The following is a 20,541-nucleotide window of genomic DNA, read 5'->3' as shown; positions in this document are numbered from 1 at the left end:
ACACGTTTTTAATAGTCGCCTGACAGAAGAAATCATGGAGCAGGAACTGGTCCCTGTGGCCTTGCTTGTGTCCTCGGAGTCTACTGTGCAGGTGATTCAACAGTAGCCACCCCTGGACGGGGCAGCAGTCATGCTCTCCAGCATCATCAAGACAGGGCACAGAGGCCAGCGCCCCAGGATTACTCCTGGCTGGTCTGTCCAGGAGAGCAGCTGCAGGAGCAGGGGGAGGCTGCCTACTTGGAAGGCGTGGGCCTCTGTCACTGGCCTATGTCACCTTCCTCTCCTCTGACCTCCCAAATGTAGTCTTCTGCCCAGTCCACTGACCTTGGACCTTGGATCTGTCCACTTCTGTCCATCTCCTCGGCCACCAGCACCATTGTCAGCTTTCCTGCCTGCAGCCTTGATGCTTCTGTCCTGCAGAGAGGCGTCTTCCCACACTGCAGGTCTGCTCATGCTGGCGCCTGCCTCACCCGCTCTGTGCTGGCCAAGGGCTCTGCACGGTCCAGCCTGGCTTTGCTGCAGGCCACCCCACCCTGCCTTTAGGGCCATCATGTGGTGGGTGTTACAACAGGGAAACTGAGTCTACCTCCCCCCCTCCCTCCCCCACTCCTGTGCAGTTCTCATGCAGATCTATCACACAGCAGAGGACCACCTTGTGATGTCCTGGGGAAGCAGGTGAGAGGTCTGAGGGTGCTTTTGGTGATACCTCCCTACAAGAAATCAGATGAGGGCTAAAGAAACGCTGAGGAGAGCGCAGTGCCGTCTGCCCCGCTTCCTGGAAACCTGAGCCCTGACACAGCAAAATCTGGGCATGAGTATTCAGATCACAAGAGGACCCTCTCTGGCTGCAGCCCCCTCTTGAATTGGTGTTTGCTCGAGCCCATTGCTGGTGAGCATATCTGTGTATGTGGAGGCAGCTGGTCAGCGAGCAGCTGGCCAGGAGGGAAGTGTTTCTGAGATGGAGGTGAATCACTGCGAACATGATTGGATTTACAAAAATTGGTTTGACACAAACTTTCAGGAATCCATCTGCGCTCCATGAGAGGTAGAGCTATTCCCTTTTCTAGATTCCCAGGAAGCTTATGTTCTGGGGAAACTGGGTGTATTTGCTGCCAAAAGAGGCTCTATTTTTAGTCAAATGTGAGAAAGGGAAGGGGGGCCCAGAGGTGGGGGCCGAGGTGCCCTGGGTGGGGACATGCTGGTGGGAATAGTGGTGAAGGGGGCAGCCCTTGGGGTGGGGATTGGGACCCAGCCTCAGAGTGTCTGCTACCTTTTTCCTTTTGGGAAAGACGTTCCCTTCTGCAAGCACCTCTGTGGGCTGGGATGTGATGGTGCGGCCATGAGTGGATCTTTCTGTCTCCTCCCCCTACCCATGCGCTAAGATGAATACCAAAAGCTACCAGCCATCACGCGTTCTAAATTTACAGGGTACTTGTCCTTCACTGGTTGCTTAAAAGTGAAGCTGCCTTAGATGACGAGGATGTTAAAGCTGGAGGAGCATGGCAGCTGCCAGCTTCCTGGGCCCCACCTGCTGGCCTGGGCCACCCTCCTCTGAGCGCTGCGACCTCCTCACCCCGCCTGGGACCTCCTTGGCAGGGCTGCGATCAGAGGCCGCGGGGAAGGGTGGGCTTGCAACAGGGGCCCCTCCCATGAATGCAGGCGCAGTCTGTGTGGGGACTGAGAGGTAGGGTCTGGGGACTTGGCAACGACGCCGATGTTTCTCTGTGCTGCACCTTCCGGGGGGAGCCTGCTTTTCTCTTGTCTTCACTGCCAGAACCGGCCAAGTCCTCGGTCTGGTGGAGCCCCTGGACTGCAGGGGCAACGCTCCAAGAGAGCTTGGGGGACACAGGCAGGCACTAGAATGCCACCACCAGCATCCACCACCAACCCCAAGCTGCTTAGAGCCCACCACTGAAAGCAGACCCTCTTAAAATGCACATGCCCTTGGAGGAGCTGCCCCCCGAGCTCCCGGAGTCCCATCATCTGCGCTCCTTCAGCACTCTGCACACGCCTTATGGTTCTGTAATGATGATCCACATGGGCTTTATCACGGTTCCCCCAGCCCTGCTCTGGGCACCCTGAGGGCTGGGACAGAGTCTCATTGTCTCTGAAGCCCCAGGGCCTACACAGGCCAGCACCCAAGGATAGAGTGAGTGAATGAACTGGGGGCAGACCACCACCCGCCCTGGTTTCTCCTGGTCTGCCTTGTAGGGCTGGCTTGCCTCTTGGTGCTGAATTTCATGGATGGATTTCATCACAACCTCAAAATAAAAGACTGTCAACTGAGCCCCAGGTGAGCAATCACTGGGCATGGGCTGAGGCACGAAGATGGAGATGGCAAGATTCTGGCCCATATGCATCTCATACACTCGGGGGGGGCTGACAGGTGTTTATTCACAGAGGACCGAGGGCCAAGGCGATGAGAGAGGGTGAGGAACACGGCATTTTCAGTAAATCACCCCCTCACCATCTCTGAAACACACATGCAAAGACTCATTGCAACTCTCCATGGCAGGAAGGGCTGCTGGCCTCCTAGATGCGCAAGACCAGAGGGAGGAGGCCCAGAGGCCTGGGATGCCTGGACCCTTGCAGATGCCCGGGTTGCGGGGGGTGGGGTGCGTGTGGGCAGGAGAATGATGTGGGATTCAGACAATGGATCTAGGCAGGCTCAGTGGATGGGGCCATTGGACTCCAGGGCCAAGAAGCCCTCAGAACAGGACCCCCTGGCTGCGTGTGGACCAGTCACCCTTGTGAGCTGTCTGGACAATCAATTTTAGATGAAAGTTTCTCCCTAGGTTTGATTTTTGTTCTAAAAATGTTCTGGCCACTTGGGTTTTTATCTTTATTCTGGAATTCTCTTAGTTTGGGCTTCCTGTCCTGAATCACATCAGAAATACTCTACCACTTCACGGCATGTTCCCTTCTCTGAAAACACAGTTTACTTCCAGGTAACAGTGCAGGTGCCTGACCCTAGCTTGGCCTCTCCAAAGGTCACAGAGTGCCTTTGCTTTGCCAGAACTGAGGTTTTCCCCCAGGGCAGGTGAAAGGAGAACACTGCTGGTGGTTCCTCTCTCCATGGGGGGGGTGCATTTTTGTCTTTGCATCCCATTAAAAATCCCCCCATCCAGGCTTTGTGTAAGTTCAAACCAGCTCTCATAGAGTTGAAATACTCTGGAGCAGGGCTCTGCAAACTTGTTCTGTCATTGACCAGGTAGTCAGTATTTTAGGGCCAGACGGTCTCTGTCACAACAACTTAACTTGGCCGTCGGCGTGAAAGCCACCTTAGATAATATGTAAGTGAACGAACGTGACTGTGTTCCAATAACTTTGTTTATAAAACAGGTGGCGAGCTGGGTTTGGCCCCTAGCCTTGATTTGCTGACCTGTTCTAGAGCTTCCAGGGACGCCCAGGAGCTTTCAGGCCCATCTTCCTCCCTTTGGAGAATGAAAGGCTCTTCTTCCTTTTCTCCCTCCTTCCTCCAGTTCGCTTGGAGCTCCCTTGACGGGTAACACCCCAGACGTTCCCCGGCATCACCTCCCGTGACGTGTGTGTAGGTCTAGCCCATCGTCTCCTTTAGAAGGTCCCTCCTCTTGCACAGACTTGCGTTTGCTACCTGGGTCTGTGGCCAGCTGCTTCCACATGACCGCTTCCCGATTACACGGACCACCTCTGCCCTTCAGGACTGGCCAGCTCCTGCATTGGGCACCTCGCCGGTGGCCAGCTGCCCCACCCCCACACTAGGTCCCTCCCTTCTTTGTCTGAATCCCACTCGGCACTCCTGGCCCCCAGTACCCCTCTCTCCTGGGAGCCACAGAACTGGTTCCATGGGTGTTTGAAAAACTTAGGTTCTAAGTGACAGCTCTTTTCTCTGAATGCCTCTCTTTCCCTCTTACTGGAAGTCAGACTTTGCTTCTTGACTGTCAGGCCTCAAGCCCACCTGTGAGCCAGGTGATGTACGTGGGGTGGGAGTGGGGAGAGGAGTAAGCCCTTGTTGGGCTTTGCAGCATCTTGTCAAACAAAAAGAAAATGATCTTTTTTCCCCCTAACTTGTTTTTGGAAATAACTGTGGACTCGCAGGAAATTGAAAAATCAGTGCACAGAATCCTAGGTACCCTTCACTGGGGTGAGAGTGAGTTTTTGATGGCAAGAGTATCCTTTGGGCACTAAAAGAGGTCTTAAAAAAAACAGTTTGGAGTTGACTCTGAGTAATGTTTTCCTACCCCATCTGTACCTGCTCACTGTGTTACCTGGGGGCAGTTACTTAGCCCTCCTACCTTCATTCTGCCAGGGAGTTTTTGAGCATCTACCCCGAGGCCCTGAAGCAGGGGCTGGGGGCACAATGGGCACGGAAAATAAACACCACCCCAGTTACACCAACACCTATGAAGTCGCAGGTGGGAAGGAGAGGCCCTTGGAGAGGCTGTGATGGGGAGGTGTCTGCAGGGTCCCGCTCCCCTGAAACCTCTAGGGGAGAATCTTTCCTGGCCTCTTCTGGTTTCCGGTGGTTGCTAGCAGCCCTCAGCGTTTCTCAGCTTGTAGCTGCATCACTCCAGCCTCTGCCTCCATCGTCACATGGCCTTCTCCCTGTCTCTGTGTCCTCTCTCTTCTTGTAAGGACACCCATGATATTGGATCAAATGCCTTACTCCAATTATGACCTCATCTTAACTTACATCTTATTATATCTACAAAGACCCTGTTTTCAAATAAGGTCACACTGAGAGGTAGCAGGTGTAGGGGCTTCATCATATATTTTTGGGGGGACACAATTTGACCCACGGCAAACACTGACCAAGCAGAAAGAGGGAGAGGCCAGGATTCCGTGTTCCACTCTGCTCTGCTGGGACCCCACTGTGCCCTCTCCCTTCTTCTTGGAGGCCCTCCCGGCTTGTTTTAATGAGGCGCTGCCTAACAGCAGACTCAGTGAGAGGCAGTAACAGGCGCACTCTTCTATTATTGTGGCTGCCAGCACTCCAGGACCAACTGGGTTTACAAAAATAAAGTTGTATCATCTGCTGCATGTACCGCATCCCCTAAAACAGGTTATTAAGGGGAAGTGGGGAATATCGGAAGCAGATGGAGGAGTCTTTGATTTGCATAAGGTGCCATTTGCATGGCTCAGAAGCCTCCACGGAGGGAATGATGTATAGAAATACACATACGTAAGCCCTTGGTTGGGAAACAGAGGCACACTGATCACCACAAAAATAGATGCGCGAGAGACCGGGCTGGAGGGAGGGGGAGGCGGGCGGAGAGGATAACGAGCAGAGCTAGTGCCCAGCACAGAACTCCAGGCACAGCTGCGGGGCGGCCCTCCCTCCAGCTTCTTTTCCAGCACTGTGATTTCAGAACTGATGGCTTTTATACATGCAACGGCAGGATGGTATTTCCAAAAGATCTGGCTTTTCTTCTCTCTCCCAGAAGGGCAATTGGTTAAAAAAAAAAAAAAAGAAAGACAAGAAAAAGAAGAGCATAGTTACCAGCAAGCTGGCTGGATGATCCTGGCAGACAGGAGTTTGTGCGTGCTTTCGGGGTCCCCCGGTGCAGAAGAGGGATAGCCCTGTGCACAGAAACAGCTGAGAGTGAGGGTTCAGAGAGTGGTGATCCCGCCAGGAGAGGAGAGGAGAGGAGAGGAGAGGGTGGGCTCAGGATCGCGGTACCTGACCTTGGGATTGGCCACTGGTGTGGAGGGGCTGGCAGGTGCTCTGTGGGTCTGCCACCTGTGAGGTCCTTCTGTGTCCCGGCCCCTCGCAGTCCTCAGCCTTGCTGGCTACAGTGCTAAGAGCAGGAGGGGCTGGGCTGGTGTCACACAGTGGTTTTGTTTCGCACCTTCTCAAGTGCCTGGTTCTCTCACCCACACAGGGGTCAGGGGAAGATGGGAGGTGGGTCCCTGGCTGCACAGGGCCCTCTGCAGGCCTGGTTCATCTGCGCCATGATCTTTTCTTTTTTTAAAGTATTTGTTTATTTATTTATATTTATGGCTGTGTTGGGTCTTCGTTTCTGTGCGAGGACTTTCTGTAGTTGCAGCAAGCGGGGGCCACTCTTCATCACGGTGCACGGGCCTCTCACTATCGCGGCCTCTCTTGTTGCGGAGCACACGCTCCAGACGCGCAGGCTCAGTAATTGTGGCTCACGGGCCCAGCTGCTCCGCGGCTTGTGGGATCTTCCCAGACCAGGGCTCGAACCCGTGTCCCCTGCATTAGCAGGCAGATTCTCAACCACTGCGCCACCAGGGAAGCCCCTGCGCCATGATCTTTTAATCGTATGTACCAGGGTGGCAGAATTGAGAGCCAGTGTCCGTTTCATGTCCAGCCACTGGGACATGGTTTAGCCAGAACAGAACTACCCCCACCTCCCACCCACCTTTGATTTGTCAATTCCAGTGTCCTCCGCTCTGACCATTCTGAACTCTGCAGATCAGACGCTTCCTATTTTATGACCTGTTTCAGTAGTGGGGCTGGGGGCCACTCCCACCTAACTCCCTGGGACTTAATGCTATGACAAAGGTGACAAAAAATAAGGACGACAGTTAGGGTCACCTCTCCTTTGGGAAGGAAGCCACTTGGCTCAATGCCACAGTCCAGTTTCATAGATGAGGCTGGCCTCCTCCTGAGCCATGTGAGTGCTGCCCACTGGCCCGCTGACCGAGGCGGCTGGCTCAGCACCGTGGGGCTGGGCTCCCCTCTTGGTGCCTAGTTGTTGCTGGAAGGAGGCTGCCCAGCAGGGCTACACTCCCCAGGCCTCACGCTCCTGGGGGTCACGTGACTAGTTCTCCCTGGTGGGCTGTGAGTGGAAGTGACGCCTGTCACTTCCGGGCAAGGGGGTGAATACTGGGGAGGGGGGGCAACCTCCTTTCCCTGGGCTGTGGCTGAGAGACGCCAGGGAGACTGTGGGGCCCTGGGTCCCTGCGTGGAGGCCAGGCTTCAAGCTGAGTCAGACTGCAAGGGGTGTTGGGACCTGAGGACCCGTGTACAGCAGTTGACTTGTCCTGGTGAATCCAACCATTTTCCTTGTGCTTTTCTACCAGGCTGGAGGTCAGCCATTTCCATCCTGGGTGGGCGACATCCCCAGCATTTTGCCAGTTATCTCAAGAGATTTTGTAAAAATTCTAAATAAAAATGAGTTTCCATGCCTTTTGGTTTGAAATTTATACACATAGGGTATATACTCAGACAAGAAAAGAGATTTCCATTACAAAACTCCAAGCTTAGAAAAATTGTTGGTGATGAGTGATATTACAATATACTTCTCAAAGAATTCCAGCCAGGTGCCTTCAGATGTTGAGATCCTGGCGAGCGTAAAAACTTCAATTTGATTTACACGTGTGTGATTAGAGAGAGCTTCAGAGGTGCAGCTAGTTCTCCCCCATTGGGGTTGGAATGGGGGTAAGAGAGAGCTCTGTCGTTAGAAATGAAACTGAAATTGCCAGGGCATAGCCCCTCTGGAAAGAATAGGAATCATTTTCTTGGAAATGAGGACAGCGGGCTTTCTTCCTTGTTGGGAAACTCACTGGTGAATCCAAGTAATCACAGCAGAGGGGCCTGCTGGGTGGTGTGGAGGTCTTTGCCTTCTGGCTTACCTGGTCTGTGGCAGACTAGAGATTCTTGCCACCTGCTGTACCTGTGGTCCTTTAATTTACAGCAGCCTTGTCGACCAGGGGAGGTCTTGCTCCCAGGGGACGTTTGGCATTGTCTGGAGACATCTTTGTTGTCTCAGCTTGGGGGGCAGTGGTGGTGCTCTGGCATCTAGAGGGTGGAGGCCACAGATGCTGCTCAACACCTTACTGTGCCCAGGACAGCCTCACCTGTCAGTGGTGCTGAGGTTGAGAAACCTTGATTTACAGGGGCAACTGGCAAGGTTGGGAGGTGCCGGAGGGCCCTTTCCGTGCTAAAGCCATGAAGACAACATTCTTTAAGCATCATGATGGGCACTTATCCGATGGTGAATTATATGCCAGAATCCTTGTTATCCAGTTATGTGACTGTGTAGGTCCTGAGCACGTGGTGCCTGGAGAGATTCTGTGGGAGGGGTGACTTCTCTGCCTCTCAAGGCATGAGACAAAGCAGGGCTGCTTTTACAATTGCTCCTCCAGCAGAGGCGTTTGCTTCCAGATGCGATGCCCTTGTGCTCGGTCCAGACTCAACACTCTCCCGGGGGCCGGCAGTCTTGGACCCAGCGTTCTGCACATTGTTGAGGGGAGCAGCTTTCATCACTTGAAGCTGACATCCCAGGGAAGGGGGCCTTGCTGCATATTCAAGAACGCTGCTTTGCAATGGAACCCCAGGGCGGACATGCTGGGCAGGAGAGAGAGGCCGTTGTCTTGCTTTTGTTTCTCCTCTTTAAAACCGCTGAAAGGCTGGAGCAGAGCTCTGGTGCCTCCACCAAGCTGAGTGGGGGGAGGAGAGGCTGAGTTAGACGCACAGGAAGCCGCTTGCCCACGTTAATGCTGAGACTGTTTGTAAATATTGGTTCTAGGGAACCGGCTCTAACCTGCAGTTTGTCTGCCGTGTGTTGGTAAACCTGCCTGAACATCACTCTCTGCAATACCCTTCTGTCAAACTCATTTTTTATCCAAATGGGGAATGAAGTTATTTTATTAGCTCAGAACTCTCCAGAATCCTGGGCTCCCCTCCCTGGTGGGAGAGTGGAAGTTTCCCATCACAGAATGGGGTCCTGGGGATTATTTAACCCAACTTTGGTTTTAACGGTGGAGAAACTGAGGCCCAGAAGGGAAAATCAATGAGGTGGTCACAAGTGCAGGACTGACATCCCAGCCTTTCATCTCCCAGGACAATGCCTACTCCCCCTGAGGAGGCGAAACCCCACGACCCCTTAGTGATGTCAACTCATTTTGGTGGCACTGAGGCTGGAAGGGGAGTATGAGATTCAGGACACGGAAACTGTGGGAAGTAAGATATCAGGATGCTGGATATCCTGATATTGGCAGCTTTGAAAGGTTTGGCTTTGATTAGTTTTGCATTTCATCAAATTGCATTTAATTTGTGTGTTTGCCAGTCTTTCTCTCTCCCGTTGGGCAGACAGCTGTCCCACCCCTGGTTGTACTCCTGGCGTCTGGGCTTGCCCAATGCTCAGAGCTCAGGCTCAGTAACTCCTGTTGAATGAACCAATGGATTCCTTGATCACCTCTCTTTGATCAGCTCATGGGGACACTGAACTTGGAAGAGAGAAACTCATTGACTAGAACTTTGGTCTTTCACTGTGATGTTGTGACTGAATGTTTGCGACCTCCCAATATTCACGTGTTTAAACAAATCCCCAGTGTGATGGTATTAGGAGGTGAGGGCCTTTGGGAAGTGATTAGGTAGTAAGGTGGAACCCCCATGAATGGGGTTAGTGCCTTGTAAAAGAGACCTCAGAGAGCTCCCTTGCTCCTTCTGCCATATGATGACACAGGAGAAGATGGACATCTATGAACCAGAAAGAGCGCCCTCACCAGACACTGAATCTGCCAGCACCTTCATCTTGGACTTCCAGCCTCCAGAACCGTGAGAAATAAATGTCCACTGTTTAAGCCACCCAGTCTATGGTATTTTTGTTATAGAAGCCGGAGCTGACTAAGAAGTCATGGAAGCATCAGGGCCTCTGTGAGCACAGGATGATCTTTCTTTCCTCCCAACCCATTTCCAGGCGCCCAAACATGCAGAACCCCAGTGGGGTTTGGTGGTGCCTGGTGACATTAGACAAGTTTAATTCCTATCATACTGGAAACATTTAAACTTAAAACTGTGGTAAAATACATGTAACATAAAATTTACCATCTTAACCATTTTTATGTGTCCAGGTCAGTGGCGCTAAGAACATTCACGTTGCTGTGCAGCCATCACCACCATCCATCTCTAGAACACGTTTTCCTTTTGCAAAACGGAAACTCTTTGCCCATTCAACACTAATTTCCCACTCCCACTTCCCCAGCTCCTGGCAACCACCATTCTACTTTCTGTCTCTATGAATTTGACTACTCTAGGTATTTCATATAAGTGAAACCATGCAATATTTGTCCTTTTGTGAGTGGCTTATTTAACTCAGCATAATGTCCTCAAGGTCCATCCATGTTGTAGCCTGTGTCAGAATTTCGTTCCCTTTTGAAACTGAATAATATTCCATTGTATGGATGGACCACATTTTGTTTATCCATTCATGTATCTATGGACACTTGGGTTGCTTCCATCTTTTGGCGATTTCGAATAATTCTGCTATGAACCTGGGTGTACAAATATCTCCTCAAGATCCCACTTTCGATTCTTTTGGGTATATACCCAGTCATGGAATTGCTGGATAAAACATTTAAACTTTCTATTATAATCTTTTATTTCTGTGTCTGGAAATTGATTAATTCATCATGTGGGAGATACAAGTATTTGAACTTCTGGTTCAAATATTTACTGTGCACTTTCTATAAGTCACTCTTTTGGGGGATGCAGCAATGTGTAAGAGACAGTTCGGCCTCAAGCAGCTCAACGTCTAGTAAGAGAGGTGAGACTCAAGCACAGAATGGTGAATGCCAGGGAGGACATTGATAAGGGCTAGGATGTACAGGGGTGAACTGGGAGGGTTTCCTGGGCGAGCTGGCATTTCACATAGCTTCTGAGAGGAGGTGGGATTTGGACACATGAGGATGGGTTGTCAGAGATCCTTCTCAAGAGCAAAAGAGCTTCCACTCAAGAAACTCTTTACATAGTGTATTTTCTCTTTTGGATAAATACTAACATCATGACATTCTCTTCTTTACTGTAGATGAGATTCAACATCCCTGAGGTGAGCTCCATAACCTCCCTGGGGTTAGGGGTGGAGTCTGTGTGTGTGCATGTGTGTGTCCGGACTTTACTTAAAGATGACACTGCCTTAATATGACAGGAGATCTCATAAGACCCCTGGAAATGGTCGATGGGAGCAGATGGATAAAAGGTAACGTGGCAGGGGAGGGGCGTATCTCAGCTCCTGCTGCTGGAACAAGAATCCCATAGACTCGGTGGCTTAAACAACAAACATTCTATCTCATAGTTCTGGGAAGTCTGAGATCAAGGTGCTGGTAGATTCTGTGTCTCGTAAATGACTCTCTTCCTGGCCTGTAGACTCCTCACCGTATCCTCAAGTGGCAGAGAAAGAGACCATCTCTCTGGGGTGTTTTCTTTCAAGGGCACTAATCCCATCATGAAGGCTCCACCCTCGTGACTGACTCACCCTGCAAAGGCCCCACCTCCAGATACCGTCTCATTGAATATGGGGGGACACACACATTCAGTCCACGGGGTGGGGGTGGCCCCATGGGGCTCCTGGCCCTGGTGTCAGCAGGAGAGTTTCTGTGTCTGGAGATGGTTGCAGACTTGTAGCTACTGAGGAGTGGTTTCTAAGGAGGAAGAGACGCTTTAGACTCTTGGACTCGGGGCACGGTGATACCTTCAGCGTGGCCTCACTACGCAGGGCCTCTGCAGTCAGAGCAGTTTTCAGGACAGGCGTCAGAGAGCAAAGACACCTGGAGACTGGGAGTCCTGTGGGGTACCCAGTGCCTCCCAAACTCCATTTTCCAGCCTTGGAGGCATGCACACTTTTTAGGAGCGTTTCCAGGTCCTCCCCTCCATCGTGGCCTTAGTTGATCCCTGTCTCCCCCAGTGGCTGAGATTGGCCCCCTAATGGTGGTGGGAGTAATAGGAGGGCTCCCTTCCCAGGTCCTGGAGCAGTAACTTCATCGAAAAACCCGCATGTCTACTTCACCCTGAATGGGAATTTGTCAGGCTGTACAGTTAAAGGTTAAACTGTATAGAATTTTCAGTGACCTGAAGTAATCCACCTGTTTATATTAGCAAAAAGGTAAATTGAGAATATATAAATATCAAGTCCCAGTAGGACTGTATAAAAACAATCATTGCTCAAGGCATCCTTTCAGCAGTGGGTTCCGCCAGTATGTAATGGATTATAAAATGGATAATGCCCATCGATCCTGTAATCCCATTTCAGGAAGCACGGAGCACAGAAGTTGCTAAAAATGCCCAGTCTTACCTGTGCAAGGATGTTTATATCTGCACTAACAGCGGGAAGAATTTAAACTGTTAATACTGCGTTGTTGTCAAGAATGACAAATTTGCTGATTATATATTTCATAGAAGAACCTATTGAAATAATATCAAATTAAAATCACATCACATAAAACAGATTCCTGACAATTGCGAATGCAGGTCAATGATGGGCGAACTGGGAGCCTTTCTGTTCGTCCAGTGGCTTTTGTCTGAGTTGCTGCCGTGGACAAGGCCCTGTGAGGCTGGGACACGGGACGGTGAGCCCAGAGGCAGATCCCTGCCCTGAATGGCCTGCTGACTAGTGGTTGGCGGAGTCAGCTAAGTCAACAGCTGGAATTCCAGGGTGAGTGACCAGTGCTCAGCAGGGCGAGGACAGGGGGCTGTGGGCGCCCCTAGGAAAACTCACAACCCTGCCCTGGCGATCATTCCTGGAGGGTGGATGGCTAGGAGAAGGGCGAGTGTGTGTGTATGAGGGCGGGACATGTGGGGTGCACAGATGCCCAGGGTGGGACGAAGGAGAACACGTGGCATGATGGGGGACCTGCCTGAGGGTTGTGTGACAGAGCAAGAGACGGGCAGTGAGAGGTGGAGATAGAGGCAGGCTGGTCATCCAGACCAGCAGTGGGCACCTGCTGCTTTTGCATTAGTTAGTTTGACTATCTCAAAAGAAAATTTTTTTGATAACAGCTTTAACGAGATATATACTCACACACCATACAACACACTCATTTAAAGTGTGCCATTCAACGGTTTTGAGTATATTCAGAGGTGTGTGACCATCACCGCAATCCATTTTAGAACACTTTGTGCCCCCCTAAAAAAACCCATGCCCTTTAGCTGTCACCTTCCAATCCTCCCCTCCCCCCAGCCCCTGGCAATCACGAATCCACTTTCTGTCTCTACAGATCTACCTGTTCTGGATTTTTCATGTAAATGGAATCATGTGACTGGCTCCTCTCACTTAACATAATGTTTTTATACGTTATTTTTTAGTTGACACTAAAATCCAATTTGGTACTAAAGTGTTCTTCAGAGAAAAATAATATGAGTCCTTTCTGTCTAGGAAAAGGAATTCAACTTCTTTAAATTGAAAACAAACAAACAAAAAAGTAGCCATGTATTAGACTGAGGGGGTTGGTGGAGAGCGCTGTTGAAGATCCAGAGACTGAATTTTCTCCCTTCATTAGTCTCTCAAAACCAGTGCCCCCAGCCTGTGACGTGGGGAGAGGTGGGAGGCATGGTGGGAGGGCTGCTCTGGAGCGCTCTGGCTCAGGTCATGGGAGGTCACAAGTGGAGAAGGGGTGTAGCTTCCTGAGTGAGGGAGCCACACTGCTGCCCTCCTCCCCACCATTCCTACCTTGCACCCGAGCGCTCTGGTCCCTGCGCCCGAGACTCAGCATTGTCTATGGCGTGGCCACCCCGCAGGGCAGGAGGGAGGGTGGATTCCAGAGAAGGGGGTGTCTGGACATTAATTAAACACAGACCACCGCGTACCCCGTTGCCATGGGCTGCGTTTTTTTCTTATTTCCTCCCTGTCACTGTGCCCACCCCCCTTCCCGCCCCCCGCTGGTACCCCCTCCTGTGCTGGACCAGCAAGAGCTTGTTCCAGCATTTGTGGGCTGCTCACTACCCTTTGCTCATGCCTTTCCTTTATCTAGCCATTTGCTCCTCCTGGTTCCAGGAGGAAGATTCTAGCCTTAGCCCATTCCACAGTCCTGGCACCAGAAGTACAGAGAGGGGAAGTTACCTGCTCAGGGCTCACAGATCCCGAATTACGGCCCCACAACTGGAACCCAGCCGCTCTGACCTGCAGTCCTGGAGGCCTTACTGTCACCCCGCCCCCATCCCGGACTCGACGGAGCTGTTTTATCCCCATCCCAGTTTAGGGTACCTGCATGAAAAATAAAGCCCTTATTCTTACATTGTTTTTCCTATTAAGACATTATACTTATTGTAGAAAAATGGAACAATACCAAACATCAGAAAGAAAAGAATTCATCTATCGTCCTGCTAACCCGAAACATAAACGTGGATCTCTCTGTATTTATGCAAATTTTACACGTGCCTGTGCTGTCTCTTTCTCTGTGACCACAGAGTCCTGTTCCTGGTCCTGGTCCTGGTACTTGCTGGCTTTCTTCCTGGTCCTGTACTTCAGGAAGAGCCTCCGGCTTGGCCGTGATGGCGGGAAATGAAAAGCAACATTTTTCCTTAAAGTCTTTCAATAGTTATTTACCGAGCACCTACTGTGTCCCTGGTGCTGTTCTAGGTGCTGGGGGAAGCAGAGGGATCTGGCTCACCCTGCTGGGAGTTCCGGCCATTGGCAGTGGTGGGCTCATGTTTGTGTGATGAACCAGACCAGGAGCTCCAGGCGCTAACAACCCTCACGTCTTAGGTCCCAGGTCAGGCACTTTCCTGCCTGGTCTCATGGACAGTGGGCTCCACCATCCGTGTTCTCTGCCTCTTGGGTGCCCATGCCTCTACTTCATCATGTGAGCTGGAGGCAGGGGCTGCTTTAGTCCTTTTACGTTCTCTAATTGCTGCAATTAAATGATGCCGTGAACTGACGTCCACTCGCCCAGAACTCTATTATGCTCCAAGCGCTCAAGTGCTCTCAAGGACCCAGGAGGTGGTTTTTTGTTCTTTTTTAAAAAATTTTATTGAAGCATAGTTGATTTACAGTATTGCGTTAGTTTCAGGTGTATGGCATGGTGATTCAGTTATTTTTTTTGCAAATTACTTTCCATTATAGGTTATTACAAGATATTGAATATAATTCCCTGTGCTATACAGTAAATCCTGTTGCTTATCTATTTTATGAACAGTAGTTTCTATCTGTTAATCCCATGCTTCTAATTTGTCCCTCCTCCCCTCCCCCTAGGAGGTAGTTTTTAAGCTTCTGGTGCAGGAGGCCAATGAGTTCTGTTTTCGCATGTGGTGTCCCCCAGGGGTCGGGGACACAGGCTTGGAAGGCCCTGCCCAGCCCAACCATTCCCCAGCCCCATCACCCTGGACACCCGCATGCCCTTTCTGAGCATCTTGGAAGCAGAAGAGCGTGTCCTGCCCCAGGCCGGGCTCCAGAACCAGAGCACAGGCCACAACTGTGAGGTCCTTGCTCTTACTGAGTCATGGGTCAGGGCTAGTAATACAGACCTGCAAGGAGAGGAAGGTCCTGGTGCAGAACCTCCACTGTCCACCAAGAACCTCCTGGGGAGGGAAGTCCAGGCAGCTTTTTGGCCTCTTTTAGCCTCCAGTTCCTTCCCCATCTGCTAATGGAGGGAGTCAGACTAGCTGGTCTCCTGGCACCTTCTAGCTCTGGGACCTCAGATCCTGGGCCAGAGGGCTGAGCCCATCTGCTCGCCCACCTTTTGGGGAATTGGCCCTCTGGGCGCTCTCTGGGACAGCTGCTCCTCGATGTCAGCTGTGCTGTCATCTCAGCCAACTCTCACCTGGGCTCAGTGTCTCCCGAGTGTCAGAGGGAGGCTCTGAGTGTGTGTGTGTGCGCGTGCGTGCACTGAGTTGCTGTGTCGTTTCTTTTTTAAAAAAATTAATTAATTAATTAATTTTTGGCTGCGTTGGGTCTTCGTTGCTGCACGCGGGCTTTCTCTAGTTGTGGCGAGTGGGGGCTACTCCTCCTTGCAGTGCGTGGGCTTCTCATTGCAGTGGCTTCTCTTTGCTGTGGAGCACAGGCTCTAGGTGCGCGGGCTTCAGTAGTTGTGGCACGTGGGCTCAGTATTTGTGGCTCAGGACCAGCTTTGTTCCTGTGCCACCTGGAAAGCTGTGCAGGGTCCCAAGCTCGGAAGGGCTGGCACTTGATTTAAAGCTCTGCTGTTGCTATCTGAAATGTGAACAAGGGCCTCACATTTTCATTTTGTTCTGAGGCCTGCAACTCATGTGGCCGGTCCTGGTGGGGACCCCCTCCCACACAGAGTAATGCATCAAGTAGAAGCCCCGTCTGGAAGAGGCCCCGCCATGCTCTTTCCTGCAGCCTTGGAGGGGAGCCCAACATTAATCCCGCCCTCACACGTGGCCACCCGAGGCTGAGGGGCAGGTGCTGGCCTCTTGGTGCTGTGACGCTGGATGCCTCCCAGCCCAGGTGCCAGGCTGAAGTGGCAGAGGACATTAGTCACTCTCAGGCCTGTGTCCCTTTGCTTTGGGCAGGGCAGAGGGAAGCTGGCTGCTGGGCTGGCGTCTGAGGGGTGGGGAGGGCAATGTGGAGCTTGTGAGTCTGCACCTGGGAGCATGTGCTGGGGTTTTAATTAGCATCCCTGCCTCCTGCCCCCGGGGCCCCAGCATGTGCACTGTGGAGGGCAGCCTGGTTTGCTGTGGCTCCAGGCTGCTCCCTATCTCAGCCCAACACTCTCCTCGTCCCCAGTGCCGACCCTCGGCTGCCAAGCAGACGACCTTGGCAGCCACTCTGCTCCTTAGCCATCTCTGGCCAGTGGGGACCAGCCTTAGTACCCGCATCTCCCCTTTTCCCCTCTCACTCATTCAGTCTGCTGACACACTGCCCAGTGAGCCCTTCCCTTGGGGAAGGCGATAAGGATGAAAGCTGGAAGGGGGAAGGCCCTGTCCCAGGGAGGGGACACCGGTCCCAGCCCACTTCCCATGGCCCTACACGACCTTGGACAACTCCCTTAACCCCAGTCTCATTTTCCTCAACTGCACGGGTAGAGTTGGACACGATGATTCCTAATATGCCTTGTGAACCGCTACAGCTCAGGGGACCCCGAGACCACCCCCAGGTCCAGTGATTCACTGGAGGAACTCAGCAAAGCCATTACACTCCCAAGAGTACAGTCTATCACAGGGAAAGGACACAAATAAAAGTCAGCAGTGGTGAGGACACGGGGAGGGGGAAGGGTAAGCTGGGACGAAGTGAGAGAGTGGCCATATATACACTACCAAACGTGAAATAGATAGCTAGTGGGAAGCAGCCACATAGCACAGGGAGATCAGCTCGGTGCTTTGTGACCTCCTAGAGGGGTGGGATAGGGAGGGTGGGAGGGAGACACAAAAGGGAGGAGATATGGGGATATATGTATATGTATAGCTGATTCACTTTGTTATAAAGCAGAAACTAACACACCATTGTAAAGCAATTATACTCCGATAAAGATGTTTAAATAAATAAATAAATAAAAGTCAGCAGTGGGAAGAGGCGCCCAGGGCAGCGTCCAGGCGAGACCAGGGGTGAATATCCAGGTTCCTCTCCCAGTGGAGTCGTGTGGACGGCCCTCAATCCTTTCAAAACGATGTTTGACAGTGCTCACCACCTAGGGATGCTCACCTGAGCGTTGGGGTCCAGAGTGTTCACTGGGAGCTGATCACATAGACATCACTGACCACCCACGTGGCTGACCTTTGTCTGTGGCCCCCCAGGAGGTCAAACTGATACAGCACGGCCCCCAGGCCCCCTTCCCAAATCACACTGTCAGCATGGTGTGACTATCTGGCTGCCCAAGACCCCCAGGTAAACAAAGACACTTATTAGTCAGGACCTTCCAAGGGCTCAGAGGGGACCTCCCAGGAACCAGAGGCAAGGGCCAAACCTTTTTTGGAGCAAAGCTAACCCTTTACTGCACAGGCCCCAAGATGATTCTGGCAGTGCAGACAGGAGAGGTAAAGGGAAGGCGATCCAGGGGAGAGAGGGCCACCCCCATTCTTAGCACAGGGGATGGTGTGCAGGAACGGCAGAGGGGGAAGGAGGAGGGGCTGAGCCCAGGGGACTGGCCCCTCTGCCCGTTCTCTGAGGGCCTTGCCTCAGGCATATCCTGGGTGACTTGGGCCTGGCTCTAGGCTGGGCTGTGAAGTCAGGGCCATTCTTGAATGAGAGGGCTTAGGAGATAGCTGGACGTGCCTTTTCTCACGCATCACCTGGCTCCTCTCTCCTGCCTTGCTTTCCCCTTCTGGCCGTCCTCTGGCACCTGCCTGAGAGCATGGCAGCAGGCCTTGGTTCGGCAAGTGAGCCCTGGGGCAGCAGTGGGGTGTGTGGGCTCCCAGGGGCAGCCCCATCTGCCAAAAGGGCTGTCTGCCCTTCAGGAGAGCAGCAGAGTGGAGGCGGCCTTTGTCTCTTCCTTTTTTATGCTGAGTTCAAAGCTCAGCCTTCCCCCCAACTCCTGAGCTCCCCCGTTTACCTCCTGAGCATCCGTTTTGGTGCCCCCAGGGCTTTAGGGGATCCACCAGCCCCAGGTCTTCTCCCAGCAGTTCCGGAGCTCAGCATCCTGAAGATGATGCCTCTCCTGGGCCAGCCTCCTCCTTCCCAGCGCTTCTGAGCTCTTTGCCCCAGCAGCCCTGGGCCCCCCTTCGTTTGGAGGAAATGTTCCACTTATGCCATCTCCACCCCCCACACGATGGGAAAACAATTTTTCGAAATTGTTTCTCTTGAAAGTAGGAAACCAGGAACATGGCTTACTGGGCCTGGCGCCAGCCACTCGGCATCTCCACGCTCCATACTTCCAGAAGACTTTCCTGCCCACTTGCTCATTTCATCCTCACGTGGTTCTGGGAGAGGGGGCAGGGCAGGCTGCGTCACCCCCAGTTTGTAGATGGGGACACTGAGGCCTGGTTGATTCTTGCAGGGCTCCTTCCTGGGGCTTGTCCTCACAGCCCCACCCTTCTATGTTGAGGAAAATGGTGAGATTCACACAGATTCTCCCTCTGACCCCTAGGCCCAAGCCCCGCTGGCCTTGGGGGATCCTCCTCATGCTTTTCCTCTGTGGGTGTGAGCCTCGCCTCAGGGACCCCTTGAACAAGCCCAGTGAGACTCGGATGCAAACCTTTTTCCAGCACAATGCGACGTGGAGGAAGCGGGTCCTTGGCCTGGCCATCACTCGGACCTCAGCTAGGAACCCCCTCTTTCCCTGGCCTCTCCCTTCTCCCAAACAGCATTACCTCTACATTTTCCAGCTGCTATAATAGATTTTATACAGTCGGTCAGTGCACTTTAGCGAGTGATAGATCACTTTCATTGCTTTGCTTCGTGATTAATTTCCCATAATAGTCCTCTCTAACACCAAGGCGAAAAGAGGAGAGAGAGAAAAAAAACCTACATGATCCACTTTGTGCTTGGAGTATAAATGAATTAGCTTTAATTTCTGTTTAATTGTTTCCATAGCTCAACCTCTGCTGACTTCACAGGATAATTTATTTTGCAGTCTTGGGGAAAAGGAGGAGGGGGCGGGGGACAGAAGCTGTAGCCGAGTGGTCTGCCTGTGGACACTGTTTAATTATACCTGATGGTCTTATCTCCTTGTAATTATTGGAGGTTTGTCGGGCTTCTCTGGCGGCCTCCCGTCCGCACGGAGGATTGATTCCTGGTCAGACCGCAGGCCAGCTGCTTTCAAGAAGTCCAGCCATCTGCAGGGAGTGTGGTGTGGAGTTGAGAACAGCAGAGGGGGTTCCTGAAGTTGCTGGTGGGGAGGCTGGATGCAGGGTAAGGTGTCTTTGGAAGTGGAAATTTCCTGATGTTACTGTTGATGTTTCAGAAAAGGTGACTCCCCGCAGTACAGCAACACAGCGGGTTTTTTCCCCAACCCTCCCTCTCTAGAGCCAGTGAGAGGCCAGGGTGGGCAGGCGGGGTTTCCACTGCCCCTCTTCCGAAGCCGGTTGTTAGAGCTGTGGTGACAACAGGTCCTCTCTGCCCAGTAACTGAAGCACTTAGTGAGTGCTTGGCCGGCAGAATGGGGACCCCTCCTGCACCCCCTCCTGCACCCCCCTCTTTCCCTACAGAGTCCGGCATGCTGCTTTCTCTTTTTTGAGATTTATTGTAGTAAAATACATATGACGTAAAATGTATCATTTGAGCCATTTTTAAGTGTTCACATCAGTGGCATCAAGGACCTTCACACTGTTGTGCAACCATCACCACTATCTACTTCCAGAACTTTTTCATCGTCCCCAAGTAAAACTCTGCCCATTAACCAATAACACCCCATTCCCCCTCCCCCAGCCCCTGGTAAACCTCTCTTCTACTTTCTGTCTCTATGGATTTGCCTCTTCTAGGGATGTCATACAAGTGGAATCATACAATATTTATCCTTTTGTGTCTGGATTACTTCACTTAGGGTAATGTTTTTAAGGTTCATCCATGTTGTAACGTGTGTCAGTGCTTCACTCCTTTTTAAGGCTAAATAATATTCTATCGTGTGGATGGACCACACTTTGTTTATCCTTTCACGGGCGATGGACATGGTTGTTCTAGTGGGCTTTGGGATGGTCCAGAGTCCATGGCCCCATCTAGATGATCTAAACTTCTCATCCAAGTTACCTGAGCATTCCCCTCCTCCCCGCCGTGTCATCTCTGCCAGTCAGAGAAGAAGGTCCCCGGGCCCCCTCTGTAGATGCCCTCCAACTTGGGACTCCAGCAGAGCCTTGAGCTAGCGGTCCCTCTGGCCTGGGCATGAATATTCATGAAGCAGCTCTTCCTGGGCCATCTTCACTTAGTCCTCTCAACAGACCCATAAAGAGAGGATGGTACCTCCATTTACAGATGGGGAAAGCAAGGTCAA

The 20,541-nt window shown here is 52.0% G+C and overlaps 1 protein-coding gene across 16 annotated transcripts in view; it reads left to right on the top strand.

The window, feature by feature from the left end:
- RBFOX3 (RNA binding fox-1 homolog 3) overlaps positions 1-20,541 on the top strand; it is a 454,119-nt gene that overhangs the window by 71,819 nt on the left and 361,759 nt on the right. For 2 of the 16 annotated variants that reach the window (XM_082443026.1, XM_082443024.1), the window contains exon 2: positions 19,299-19,466. The exons of the other annotated variants lie outside the window; for them this stretch is intronic. The gene's annotated coding sequence lies outside the window, so the exon portion shown is untranslated. The remainder of the gene's footprint in view (positions 1-19,298; positions 19,467-20,541) is intronic. 16 annotated transcript variants of the gene reach the window in all.

This window comes from Balaenoptera physalus, assembly GCF_965194825.1.
Source record: "Balaenoptera physalus genome assembly, chromosome: 20".
NCBI lineage: Eukaryota > Metazoa > Chordata > Mammalia > Artiodactyla > Balaenopteridae > Balaenoptera > Balaenoptera physalus.
Note: the sequence above shows the minus strand (reverse complement) of the source record. Positions and strands in the feature narration are given on the sequence as shown.